Genomic DNA, 14440 nt, shown 5'->3' on the forward strand with positions numbered 1-14440 from the left:
TGATATGTTTTACTTGGAGACCGACCAAGAAACTTAGTTCACGATTCATACTCATTTGGAATCGACTAACCATTAATTTGGCAAAATCAGCAATCATTGATGGATCAGTGGACCCAAAAATAATATCGTCCACATAGATTTGAACCAACATGAGATGTTTTCCATTTGATCTTCAGAACAGGGTAGGATCGACAATTCCTCTTTGAAAACCATAACGCTTGAGAAAATCGGTAAGAGTCTCATACCATGCGCGGGGAGCTTGTTTGAGGCCATAAACAGCTCTTCAGAGTTTGTAGCAATAGTTTGGATAAGATGGATTAACAAAACCGGGAGGTTGTTGGAGATACACTTTGGTATCAAGTTCACCATTAACAAAATCACTCTTAATGTCCATTTGGTAATCTTTAAAGCCTTTATGAGTTGCATAAGTAAGAAAGATTCTGATGGCTTTAAGGTGGGGAATAGGAGCAAAGGTCTCGTCATAGTCAAGTCCTTTAATATGTTTGAATCCTTTGGGCACTAGTATTGCTTTGCTTTGAATGATAACTCTAGTATCGTTTAGATTATTTCGGAACACCCATCTTGTACATACAATGGGATGATCCTGAGGTGGAGGAACGAGAGTCCATACTTCATTTCGATCAAATTCTGCCAATTCTTCTTGCATGGCTATAATCCAGTCAGCATGTTCAAGTGCTTCCTTGATGGATTTTGGTTCAACCATTGAAATAAATGCCGAGAAATGACATTATTTTGAATGTTGGTAGCAGAACGAGTTTGAATACCGGCGTTTAGATTTGCAATAACTTGGTTTGGAGGATGATCCTTGGTCTAAATGTGTAGTCTCGGAAGCTCTTCTGCAACAGATGATCCGACATCAACAATGGGGTTGTGTTGCTCCCCCTGAACAACTTTAATTTGAGGATGATGCTCCCCCTGAACTTCTGAACCAGAGATATCATCATCATTTTCGTTTGGAAAGTCAAAGAAGTTGGCATTGCCTTCGTTATTGTCCGAAATAGGATCAAATTCAGCAAATTGATCAGCTGCATCTTGGAATCCTTCAACATTTGATTCAAGAGAAGAAAAACCATTCTCCCCCTCAACCTAAGAAGGTTGAATCCATCCGGAATCAAATGGAGGAAATCTAGGTGTCAGACCTGAGACAATTTGTGAAAATGGAGCTACATTTGATGAGGATTGTCTTAATCGAGATTCCGATTCAAGGGCTATTTTAGATGGTCCAAACAAGGTTTCAAAATTGACTTCATGATTTATTTGAGGATTCATACATCCTGGCAATAGAGAATCGGACTCCATGACGTGGGTTGTGACATAGATTGGGCGAGAATTCCGAACATAGTTGTCATCAAAGATGAAATCAAATCTTTCTTCAAGAACACGAGTTTGACGATTCAGAACTCGGTAAGATTTTGATTTTGCTGAGTATCCAAGAAAAATTGCTTCATTGGCTTTTGGCTGAAATTTCATGAGTTGATCAAGATTGTTTTTGTTAAAGCATCGACATCCAAAAACATGCTGAAATCTCTCTCTCTCTCTATATATATATATATATATATATATATATATATATATATATATAGAGAGAGAGAGAGAGAGAGAGAGAGAGAGAGCAAGGATCATTTGAGAACTCATATTTTCCCGAGAACCTGAGAACTAAAAGTGGACCGTCAGATTAAAAAAGTTAAGGGCTAAGATCTTTGATGGCAGTTTTGTAAATAAATAGCAACAAAAAACAAGGAAGTTTATCTAAATAAAATGATCGGGGCATTTAAGGGATCTGGTTATTTGCTCCCCAAATAAACATATCAGATCCTAATTAGTCTTTCTATCGCTCGTTTCCTTCTCCCGATTCTTCACCGACTCCATCGAACTCCTCCCTAACTCCATCAAGCACTTCCCTCCGCCCTCCGCCCTCCACCTCCAACACCCACCCCATCCACCAATCATCTCCTCCCTCCCTCAATCGACCACCTCTACCTCCGTCAACGATCAACATCGGCTACCAATCAACAATCCTTAATCCAGAAGCAAGCAGATGATCACAAGTCACTCTCGTTTATGTTGCCTATGCTTCGAATCTCACGATTGAGAACTCTAAGCTCCTTAGGGTTTTGACTGATCTTTTGCGCAGCTATACAGATCTCATCTTGAAACCGGCTTACAAAACTTTGTTCGACTCGGATGCGGAATCAAAAGACGAAGTGTGGCTCCGGCAAAGTAGGGCGATATCACCTTCGCATCCGTCAGATATCGTCGTTGCCGCCCTCAGCTCCGTCAAATCGATGTCATGACTGATCCGTCTTCTCCATCTCTTGTGCCTATAAGTGAGTCTCTATCTCTCTTATATGTAGAATCAATTGCGTATTTACAATCGATTGAGCAGTCATCTTTCATGAACCGATTTCCAGTGAGAATTGATTGTTTCCTGAAAATCGATGGTTCATTACAATTGATTGATTGCTAAGTAAACATAGGTTGGTGAAAATCAAGTTTCTGTTGAAAATCGATGCTTTCTAAGTTGCTATGTAGAACAGAAAATTGATTGCTTGCTCTGTACCACGTTACAATTGCTTTCTGAAGTTTGTTTCCCATACTTGCTACGTGCTATTGAAATTCCATTATTTGCTGAAAATTAGACTTCTTCCTGTACACCACTTTATAATTGTTTACACTCTCAATCTTAATGTGAAATGAATTTATAGTAATAGGAAAATGTCCCAAACTTAGTTTAACAACACACAATCATAGTTTGAGGCAAACTTCATTGATTTTGACATGGTGGAACTTGGTTTTGTCAAATTTCAATATTATATAACAAGTTAACAACTTATTTGATTATTTGATTTGATACTAATCCTAGAAATCTGTTACAAATGACATTTTAGCATCTGAACATTTATCAACAGAGGCAATATGCAGGTATATAGTATTATTTAATTTGTTTTTGATTATTTGTTTGAAAAATATTTTTTCAAAATAACATTGTTTTATGGTAGGCTCCAGAAATAGAAATCACCCCAGCTCCAAATACAATACTATATCCAGAACCAATAAACAGCCTGGAATGTGCAGGTATATAGGTACTAACTTGGTATCTATACATGTACATATTGTTTCATATAGTTGTTTACTAACTTGGTATCTATACATATACATATTTTTTCATATACTAACTTGGTGATTCACATATGAATTACATGTGATTCACATGTAAATCACATGTGAATCACATGTGACACACATGTAAATCACATATAAATTACATGTGATTTACATGAAATTCACATATGAATTACATGTGATTCACATGTAAATCAAATATGAATTACATGTGATTCACATGTAAATCACATGAATTACATGTCATTTACATGTAAATCACATATGTATTTTTGTGAGTGTTTTTGCATCAATCAAATTCTTTTTCATTTTTTTGTAGATTTGGAAGAAATTGTGGTGAATATTGAAGATGTAGAAAATAATAAATTAAAGAAAATTTGAAAATATTGACAAGAAGACATGAAAATGTTTTAAATTTTGTAGCATTTTTTTGTTTTTTATATTTTATATTCTATCGAATAAAATACTTATTCTATTGTGTTTAAAGATTAGTAAATAAAATGAGTTTTTTTTTATTTTTTTCTTACAAATATTATAGTATATGAAATATGCATATATGTATTTGTAAAAATATGAATAAATGTACCAAAAATGTTGATTTTTTTTGCCAAAAAATATAGTATTTTTTTAATATTCCAGTTTTTTTTAAATGTTTTTAAAAAAATGCAGTTTTTTTTTTTTTAAAAAAATATTATTTTCTTTTTTTTTTTCCAAAAATTCTTGTTTTCTATACAAAAAACCAAAAAATCTACATTTTTATTTTTTTAAAAAACTGAAAAATAGTATTTAAAAAAAACTAAAAAATACTATTTTTTTTATATCTGCAAAAAACTGAAAATTTTTTTTCAAAAATTCATGTTTTCTTTAAAAAAATAAAAAATCTATGATTTAAAAAAAAAAAACTGAAAAAATACTATTTTTAAAAAAATCCGAAAATTTGATTTATTATGTAATTTTTTAGACATTTCTATTAATATGTAGAATAACACAAAAAATTAAACATTAAATGAAATCGATAAGATTATGATCGTGCCCTTAATGAATTAGTTTTGATCTAACGTTCCACTTTTAGTTCTCGGAAAACTATGAGTTCTCAGCCGATCTTTTATATATATATATATATATATATATATATATATATATATATATATATATATATATATATATATATATATATATATATATATATATAAGAGGTCATATGGGTTGATACAATATGTACACAAATAAATGGGTTGGAGAATGTATTGCTAACACTTTTAGAAATATCTAGGCGTGTCAAGTTTCTGCCAAAAAAGAGGCATCTGTAGACGTTTTGACCGACCAATTGACTGTTGGAAGAAATATCAACACTTAGATCAACTAACATTTTAGTTTTTGGACGGATAGGAATGAAGCACGTATGTATTGATCTAACAATAGTTTCATATATGGTGTTGGGGAATGAAGTTTTTACTACAGGACATACTGCTTTAAAAGTTGTCTCATGCAAAGTGGTAAAATATCAGAAAATGTACATAGAAAATCAACTCACATTTATACATTTCACATTTGTTTCCTTACGTCAGATGTTATGGATCGAGCTCCTCAATAGAGTCCAATGCATAATGCATAATAATGTTATGAACCCAAAATTTATGAATATGGTTTTAAAAGAATTACTGTCGACATCCAAAAATGATTAGCGACACAAATTACTGTCTTTTTACCCATTAGGTTTATGTAAAACTTTTATGTTTTATTGAAAAGTTATGTTTATCTGTTTTTAAATTTAATTTGTTCGGTGATTTAAACAATTAAAAGAAAAGATGCGTCTATTTACTTTTGTATGACTATTTGAAAGCGTTTCAACAAGCGTCATTGGGAAATGTGTATTCGATAAATAAATAATGAATTAGGCTAATTAAGTTTCATAAATTAGTTATTTGATTATCTATGTGATAAATTTTTTAGTTATTTTAGTTTATTATTTAATTTTCCAAGGACTTTCTCTTGCATTATCAAATTTGTTTGTATTAATTAGGTATGTATTTGTGGGTATTATTCAGGTGTGACAAATCGAACAATCGTGTCGTGTTTTTGTCTGATACGACACGACATAACAAAGTTTTATGTAACACAAACACGGCGCGACACGATGTCTTATTTTTAACTAACACAAAAATAAATCAACTAAAAACCAAAACAGGATACGACATGACATGAAAAAAAAATACATAAAATAAAATTTAGTTTATTAATTAATACTTAATCATATATAACACGGAAAACACGACAAACAGATACTAAATCGTCTTAATTTCACATCAAATTTTGAACACGAGCACAACATCATGTTTTTTACATTTGACATGAACATGAATTCGAATTTCAGTTTCGTTCAAATTTATTTCGTATCGTGTATTTTTGTTGTGTTGTGTCATAAATTGAAATATATTTAAAAACAATTTAGTTTTAAACATGGCCTCAAGAATTACATTGATCGTAACTATATAAACCACCATTGACAACAATTTGGTCTTATGAAAACTTTTTGCTTCCATCCTTAAATTTTTAGGTCCGCTCTTGACATTTCGTATCAAAATTGTACTTGTTTTAGATGATATTAAACTCGATCTAATAACCATTTTTTTTACACCACTGTTAGGAAATGCAGATAAAATAATAAATTAACTGAGTTTATTTAAAGTACTGAACCACCGTAATGTGGATCACCAAATATTTGCATTGAAATCAAGCCATATTTTGTCGTTCTGATTGGGCTTGATGTTCCATTTCAGTTCAGCAGTTAATTTTAACAGTTTTTAAGGCATTTAGTTGTTTGGATTTACTGGAGTTGTAGAATCAAATTACAAGTGATAAAAGAATCAAAAAATTGAAAATGTCTCTCATTTACCCCATACTTTGGATGGTTTGGAAAGCTCAAAATGCGTTAGTCTATACTCTATAGAAATGAAAGGCGGGTAGTAATGTTTATATGTTTATGAAAAATGCAGTGACGTGGCTATTTGATATCATGGTGGGTCCCTTAATCCACTTTTATTTTTATTTTATTTATTTTTTTTTTATTTTTTTTTTTTTTTTACAATAAGTTTTATAACATAAAATTTTTGACCTACCTAAAAAAATTTAAATGAACCATCTTAATATTTTAGACAAAGAAAAAAAATATATAAATCATATTTTTAAAGCCCACATTCTATACTTTAATAGCCCAATATTTTTTAAAATATAATTCAATATTCATAGCCCAATACAAGTTAAACTAAAAAATAATAATAATAAACGTGAACCACGAATTAACAATATCGTTTCACAACACTTGACGCTTCAATCCTTCTCAGTCGTGGATCCAATAATGCATATGGGCTCTTGCAACCTCCAATAAGTTATTCTACTTTGTTAACTTTCTGAGCATTAAATAAAATATGTGAAACTTCTATTTTCAATTCCATCAGCATTAAATTCATCGTGGATCACAATTGTGAATTAATGATAGTATTAGTTCAATGTAGATAGCAAGTTTAATTGCATTGGATTAGGTTTTTTTAAATTATTGATTGTTAATACTTATTCCATGAGCATCAAAGCTATTGAATGTTTGTTAATGCTTAATAATGTTTTCTTTTTTTCACTTTTTTTTATTGTTTCATGATTCCAAGATAAGTTTTTTTTTTTATTGTTTCAAACTTTCAATATTATAAAGGATCAGTAATGACAAAAGTGTGTCAATATATCTAGATATAAAACATCTTCAGATACAATCATACAATTTTTTTTGATACATTTCGACCTGATCCGAACCTGCAACTAGTATTTATGATTTTTTTAAAATTTTCTATTGGTTTTATTAAAATAGTAAACCATTGGTTTTACGTTCTAGACTCGCCACTGGACAGATGATATTAGTATTAGCAAGTTTAATTGGATAAAAAATAGGGCTAAGTCATGTAATCTTGATTGGTATATGTGGTGTATGTCTCCTATATTGTGTTTCTCTTGTAATGAGGCTTGAGTTGCTCGCTTAAGTCTATTTTTTTTCTTTGTGCTAATAATATTTGTTTAAAGTTAAAAAAAATCCATATGTTTTAGAGCATTTTTTTTACGTCAAATCAAATATACTCCTAAACTATACTTTAATTTCATCTATGCCCACAACGAGACTTGAACTTTCAACCTCAAAAAACGGACAATATCTGATACCGCTGGACTAGTATATCATTAAGATTTTATATATGTTTTGAGGAGCCTCTAACAAATTAATTATTTATTGTACATGTTTTAAGTTGACATGGCTTGTCACTCAATATTTATATAAAATAAATATGACACAATGTTGTGGTTTGTTTTAACAACACGAAAACGACTCCATTAAAATACGATAAAAACGACAAACACAATAAAGATAAAATAAATTAAATATTTTGTTTATATAATTCAAAGTTAATCTTACAAAACATGACAAACACATAAATTTGTGTCAATTTCGTATCCAATCTTGAAATCAAACATGACATCTTGTTTTACACTTGACCTGAATCTGAATTCAAATTTCAATTTTGTCTCAATTTTGTTCTGTTTCGTGTCATGAATTGTTTTTATATGACTTAAAAGTTTCAAAGTCTAGCAGAGATTTGGCAAAACGTCGTCTCGTCAGCATAATTATGTATAGGAGTATATCTAATTTTATGTGGGTCTGTTTGTGTGTGAGAGAGAGAGAAATAGAGAGAGAGAGAGAGAGAGAGAGAGTAGTAAGGAATAGATCTGAGCATGGATCGGTTTGGTCGATTTTGGCTAAAATCGAATCCAGACCATAAAACGTCGGTTTTTTGATTTTAAAACACACATGGGTTTGGTGTTTGCATGGGTCGTTTTGCGGTTCGGGTTTATGGGTTTTCAATTTGAAACCATGAGTTTGTGGGTTCTGATAGAAGATTAGGATTGAAGGAAATCGATGCCCTGTATTGATTATTATAACCCTTTATATAGGGGAAGAATTACAAGGAAAAATACAGCCACTATTTTAGGAATAGATAATAATAATAAATATTAAATACAATCTTTATCTAACTGTGAGACTTAAGTCGGTCTCTAATATTCTCCTGCAGTTTGAGCGGTAGGTAAACGAACACTCAAACTGGAACGAAAATCTTGATAAAGTTGTCGAGGCAATCCCTTTGTGAAAATGTCTGCATATTGTAAAGCAGAAGGAACGTGTAGCACCCGGATTTGACCTAGCTGAACATTTTCCCGAACAAAGTGAATGTCAATTTCGATGTGTTTCGTCCGTTGATTTTGAACCGGATTATCGGATAGGTAGACGGCAGAGACATTGTCACAAAATATGATGGTAGCCGTCTTTAGGGGAACATATAACTCGAGCAATAGGTTACGGAGCCACGTAGTTTCAGCAACACAATTAGCCACTCCCCGATATTCTGCCTCGGCACTCGAACGAGAGACGGTCGGCTGTCGCTTTGACGACCACGAAATTAAATTATTCCCCAAAAATACACAATACCCGGAGGTTGAGCGTCGCGAATCCGGGCAACCACCCCAGTCCGCATCCGAATAAGCAATCAGTGAATGAGCGGATGATGAAATAATTTGTAAGCCATAGTCAAGTGTCCCGACTAAATAACGTAAAATACGTTTAAGAAACTGGAAATGGAGCTCCCGTGGGGCGTGCATGAATAGGCACACTTGTTGAACGACATAGGTGATGTCGGGCCTAGTGAAAGTAAGATATTGGAGAGCCCCTGCAAGTGCCCGATATAAGTTGGCTTCGGGAAGAAGATCTCCTTCGTTAGCACTGAGTTTGGTGGATGTGTCCACCGGGGTAGCACATGGCTTTGCGTTAGTCATGCCGGCACGTTGAAGGATTTCTCGGGCATATGTGGGCTGAGACAAAAATAGACCTTTATTGTCTCGAGTAGCTGAAATACCAAGAAAATGATGTAAGGCCCCTAAGTCAGTCATAGCAAATTCGGCCGATAAAGTGGTAATGATATCCCGAAGTAGGATAGAATCTGAAGCGGTAAGAATAATATCATCAACGTAGAGTAAAAGATAAGCCCGTTTATCACCATGGTGATAGATGAAAAGTGATGTATCACACGTGCTACGCTGAAAACCATGAGATAAAATGTAAGTAGCGAATCTATTGTACCATGCCCTGGGTGCTTGTTTGAGCCCGTATAATGATTTCTTTAAAAGGCACACATGCTTAGGAAACCGAGGATCAATAAAACCCATAGGCTGATGCATATATACTGTTTCGTTAAGATCGCCATGTAAAAATGCGTTCTTAACATCTAATTGATGTATGGGCCATGAGTTGGATACCGCTAGACTAAGCACGGTCCGTATAGTGGCCGGTTTAACAACTGGACTAAAGGTTTCCGTGCAGTCTACCCCCACGGTTTGTGATTTACCATTGACAACCAACCGGGCCTTATACCTGTCGAGAGTTCCATCAGATTTAAATTTGTGGCGATAGAGCCACATGCACCGTATGACGGGTCGATCGGTTGGGCGAGGCACGAGCTCCCATGTTTTATTTTCCTGTAAAGCTCTAAATTCATTTTCCATGGCAAGTTTCCAATTAGGGTCTGTGGAGGCTTGGTTGTAAGAGGTGGGTAAGGGAGATAAGTTGTTTGGGTTGGTGGATACATGAAGATTGAGGCGAGTGACTGGTTTGGTGGAACCGGTTTTTAAACGTGTTTGCATGTGGTGAAGGGAGGGTGTAGGTGGGGTGGGATTGGTATGGGTGGCCGAATGCAGTTGGGATGGTGCAAGGGGATGCGTAGTCTGAGTGGGTTTATGACGTCGAGTGTAGGTGATTGTAGGTGGGGATGTTGGTTGTTGGGAAGGAGTAGAATTCATGGTGGATTTTGGTGAGGGAGTGGAAGGAGGTATGGGGTTATGGATTGGGTGTGTTGAAGTAGTGGTTTGGGTCTGAATTATTATTGGAGAAGGATCATCGAGAAATTGATAGGTGTCAGGAACGGTGGGTGTGGACTCGGAGAAAGGAAACGAGTTTTCGTCAAAAGTAACATGGCGTGATAGATAGACTTTGTCGGAGGATGGGTCGTAACAACGGTATCCTCTAAAGTTTTCTGGGTATCCAAGAAAGATGCATTTGGTGGAACGAGGGTGGAGTTTATTTGGTTGGGTAGCAGAAAAGTTTGGATAGCACGTGCAACCAAACACACGTAGATGATCATATGTAGGATGTCGGCCAAATAGAGCAAAGGTGGGGGTGGAAAATTGTAGGCGTTTGGTGGGTAATATGTTGTGAAGATAAGTGGCGGTGTGTAAAGCCTCTACCCAAAATTGAGGGGGTAAATGGGCATGAGTCATAAGAGTGCGGATGATGTCGTTTAAGTGACGAAGCATCCGTTCGGCCCGACCATTTTGTTGGGAGGTTTGGGGACAAGAAAAGCGAAAGGTAAGGCCGTGGGTTGCAGCAAAAGTTTTGAAGTTATGATTATCAAATTCTCCACCTAGATCGCATTGAAAGGTTTTGATATTACGATTAAATTGGGTTGAAATAAGACGATGAAATTTGGAAAAATTGGTAAAAGTTTCTGATTTATATTTTAATGGGTACACCCATACATAATGAGTGAAATTATCGATCAAGACCATATAGTATTTGTAACCGGATTTACTCAAAATTGGAGAAGTCCACAAATCACAATGTATTAAATCAAAAGGTGCAAGGGTAACCGAGTGAGAATCATAAAATGGTAAACGTGTGTGCTTAGAAAGTTGACACGAGTGACAAAAATACTTGGTCGTGGCCTTATTACAATGGATTGAAAAACGAGTACGAAGTAAATCCAAAATCGACTTGCCAGGGTGGCCTAGCCGGTTGTGCCACTGATCGGTAGTAGTAGAGAGACAAGTTGAAGCTATGGGTGGTGATGTGAAGGGGTAGAGTTCTCCAGAGCTATTGTGGCGGGACAGCAGGACTCCACTCTTGAGATCCTTCACGGAAAATCCAAAAGGATCAAATTCAACGGATGTATTATTGTCAATAGTAAACTTACGAACGGATAATAAATTTTTGATAATGTTGGGTGTGAAAAGAATATTATTTAGGCGGTAGGTTTGGTTTTGTAATTTGTGGGTTGAATTGCCAGACCCATGAATTGGAATTGTCTTGCCATCTCCAACAAAAATAGAGTTAACAGGAGAAGAAAACAAAGGTGTAGTGATTTTACCTTGATCTGCAGTAAGATGAGAAGATGCTCCAGAGTCCATATACCATTGGGGGTCATGAGTATTCAAATGAACTTGTTGGAGAGCCTGAGATAAATCATTGGGATTAAAAACATTATAACCTCCCAAATCAGTTGTTGGAACAGCTTCATGAGTAGGAGTAGACCGAAAAAAATATGTCAAAGGCAGCAGAGAAAAAGAAAATCAACGGGTGCTGTTAGGGTTTCAGAACCGTAGCTCTGATACCATGATAGAAGATTAGGATTGAAGGAAATCGATGCCCTGTATTGATTATTATAACCCTTTATATAGGGGAAGAATTACAAGGAAAAATACAGCCACTATTTTAGAAATAGATAATAATAAATATTAAATACAATCTTTATCTAACTGTGAGACTTAAGTCGGTCTCAAATAGGTTCAAGGTATTTTGGTTTTTCGGATTCAAATCCAATGAAAATATGTTGTTATAAATGGTATCGTATCTAATTTATATACTAAAATAACTACACAAAGATAAGAGTACATGTGAAGAATTATTTAAGAAACTCTTTATCATGAATGGTTTAACCCACTGTAAAATACTTTACATACACGAAAGACGTTTTCGGTCTATGTAAAAAGAAGAGATTTGGAAACAAATAAAACTATTAAGTTCGGTTAAGAAAATGGAACAAAATGTTCTTAATCTAAAACTAAATCATTATTCTAATAACATTTTTTTATAATCATAAATATTTACTAAAATTATTTCACATTTGAAGAAAATCAAATTTCTATCTTAAAATAACCGGTTCACCATCTGGTTTGTAATCTTTTATACTTGTTAATATCTTGTTTACCTTTTTTTTGTTGATATAGTAAATGTAGACTTTCAAATGTGTGATATATATATATATATATATATATATATATATATATATATATATATATATATATATATATATATATATATATATATATATATATATATATATATATATATATATATATATATATATATATATATATATATATATATATACACACACAAGGTGATGTTTACACCAGATATATAAAACCACACTTGATGGGTGAATTAATTTTATTTCAACATATAACACTCACCCCAACATTGAAGCTGAAAAGACGATGATACCACAAATCATGGAGGTCACTGACACTCTCTAACAAGAACACATACCAATGCGTCCTAAAGGAAACTGGTGCTACCTAAAGGACTTAAAGACATCATATAATATTATGTGTCTTTCTGTTGTTCTTATTAATAATGATTTTTTTTCTCTAGTTCTTTCTTTGTTCTTATAATTACTTTGTGTCAACCACACATTTAGATAAATATGATTCCCTCTTTTTATATATTTATTCTATTTAGAAATATGTGAGTCTCATCTCTCTAACACAAGTATATAGACACATTTATATTGTTTCTTTTTTTGCTTTTAATGCAGCCAAAGAGGTCACCATCCATCTTCACACCGACTTTTAATGCCTTGTTTGTCTAAACAAGATATGGAAGGAAGGAAGCAAGGTTCAGATGAGACATCTTACATAAATTAAAACACAATATGCATCACCACCTTAAACATATGTAGTGTTCGGTGAACAAAACAAGTTAAGCACTTCAAACAAATATCAAAATAAACTTCGGTGAACTTGTGGAAATAAAACTTCTGAAAACGTAAATAAAATGAACACAATATTTAACGTGGTTCGATCGAGGTGACATACGTCCACAGACTAACAAGAGAGAGGATTTTATTAACTTCAAAGAACAAGTACAATCGCACATAAAGGTTACACCTCACTTGAGCTCTCAAAACAAGAGAAACTTTCTCCATCTTATTAACTGGTCCAAATGAGTGCTCTCAACCTCATAATGATTAATCTCTTGAAATTTCTGCACAAACATAATGATGGAGATATAAGTCTATTTATACTTGAGGGATCATACCTAAAACCCTAATGGGTCAAGCCCATTGGCCCATGAAAGGTGACAATCAATCATATCCCGCTATGCAACATCTTCTGGAACATTCTTCCATCTTATGCAATTCATGAGCATCAGCAACACATATGATGGAGCACCTTGTGCCATCGTGGAGCATCATGATGTAAAAGTGGTGCATCATGAACACTAATGGCCCAACATCCATCATGGTGGCACAACATGGTGTAATCCTTGAGCAATACCAACTTTTGAGCATCCTTGAATGATCTTGAGCACCATAGAGGACTTCATAGCATACTTGGCTCATCAGGGATACCATGGCCCATCAAAGAACCAAAATGGCCGATCTTGCACCATAATGGCGCAAGATGTGCAAGGATGGCACAATAGGCATCAAGTACAGTGCAAGAACTTCTAGGTTGGAGCAACATCACCATCTTGATACAACAACATGCATGGCGCAACAAGGCCATTCTTGGATCAACAACATACTCCATGGCGCAATAGGAGTATCTCATGGTGCAAGAGAGGTACCTCATGGGGCAAGAGTTAGTACACTACTAGAAAAACAGCCTTTTACGACGCTCATTGCGCGTCGTAAAACGCTCAGACGATGCGCAAATGCGCGTCAAGGAAGGCCTTGTCATAAAGAGAGACGACGCGCATTTACGACGCGCAATTACGACACGCTTTTACGACACGCAATGCGTATCAAGGAAGGCCCTGTCATAAAGAAAGACGACACGCATTCGCGTGTCGTAACCTTACGACGCGCGTATTAATGACACACAATGCGTATCAAGAAAGCCCCTGTCAAGAAAGGCCATGTCATAAATGAAGATGACACACATTTTTGCGTATCATAATTTTAAATGTTTAAAAAAAAGTATTATTTATAGATTTACTAATTTTCAAATTAAATAATACATTAAAAATCTCATAATACAAAATAAAATACCATAAATAACAAAGATAATTCATTTCACTAATATGTCAAATACAAATAATTATTCCAATAGTGAGTAAATGTTATAAAAAAATGAACTCAAGAGAATTGAAGCATAACTTATATACAATTGCATTATCTAGCTTACTATGTGCCAAGAACTCTCTTTGTGT

The 14440-nt window shown here is 34.1% G+C and overlaps 1 long non-coding RNA gene across 3 annotated transcripts; it reads left to right on the plus strand.

Moving 5' to 3' along the window:
- Nucleotides 1-1790: 1790 nt before the first annotated feature.
- LOC111902381 (uncharacterized) lies at nucleotides 1791-5122 on the plus strand. Of its 3 annotated transcripts, none has more exons than XR_006189357.2 (2): nucleotides 1791-3096; nucleotides 4418-5122. It is a non-coding gene; the product is annotated as an uncharacterized LOC111902381 (long non-coding RNA). The 3 variants fall into 3 exon arrangements; XR_008230928.1 differs by lacking the exon at nucleotides 4418-5122 and adding an exon at nucleotides 3464-3659 and having other exon boundaries at nucleotides 1791-3104; XR_008230927.1 differs by lacking the exon at nucleotides 4418-5122 and adding an exon at nucleotides 3464-3659.
- The last annotated feature ends 9318 nt before the right edge of the window (nucleotides 5123-14440 follow it).

This window comes from Lactuca sativa, chromosome 3 (genome assembly GCF_002870075.4).
Source record: "Lactuca sativa cultivar Salinas chromosome 3, Lsat_Salinas_v11, whole genome shotgun sequence".
In the NCBI taxonomy this organism is placed as follows: Eukaryota; Viridiplantae; Streptophyta; class Magnoliopsida; order Asterales; family Asteraceae; genus Lactuca; species Lactuca sativa.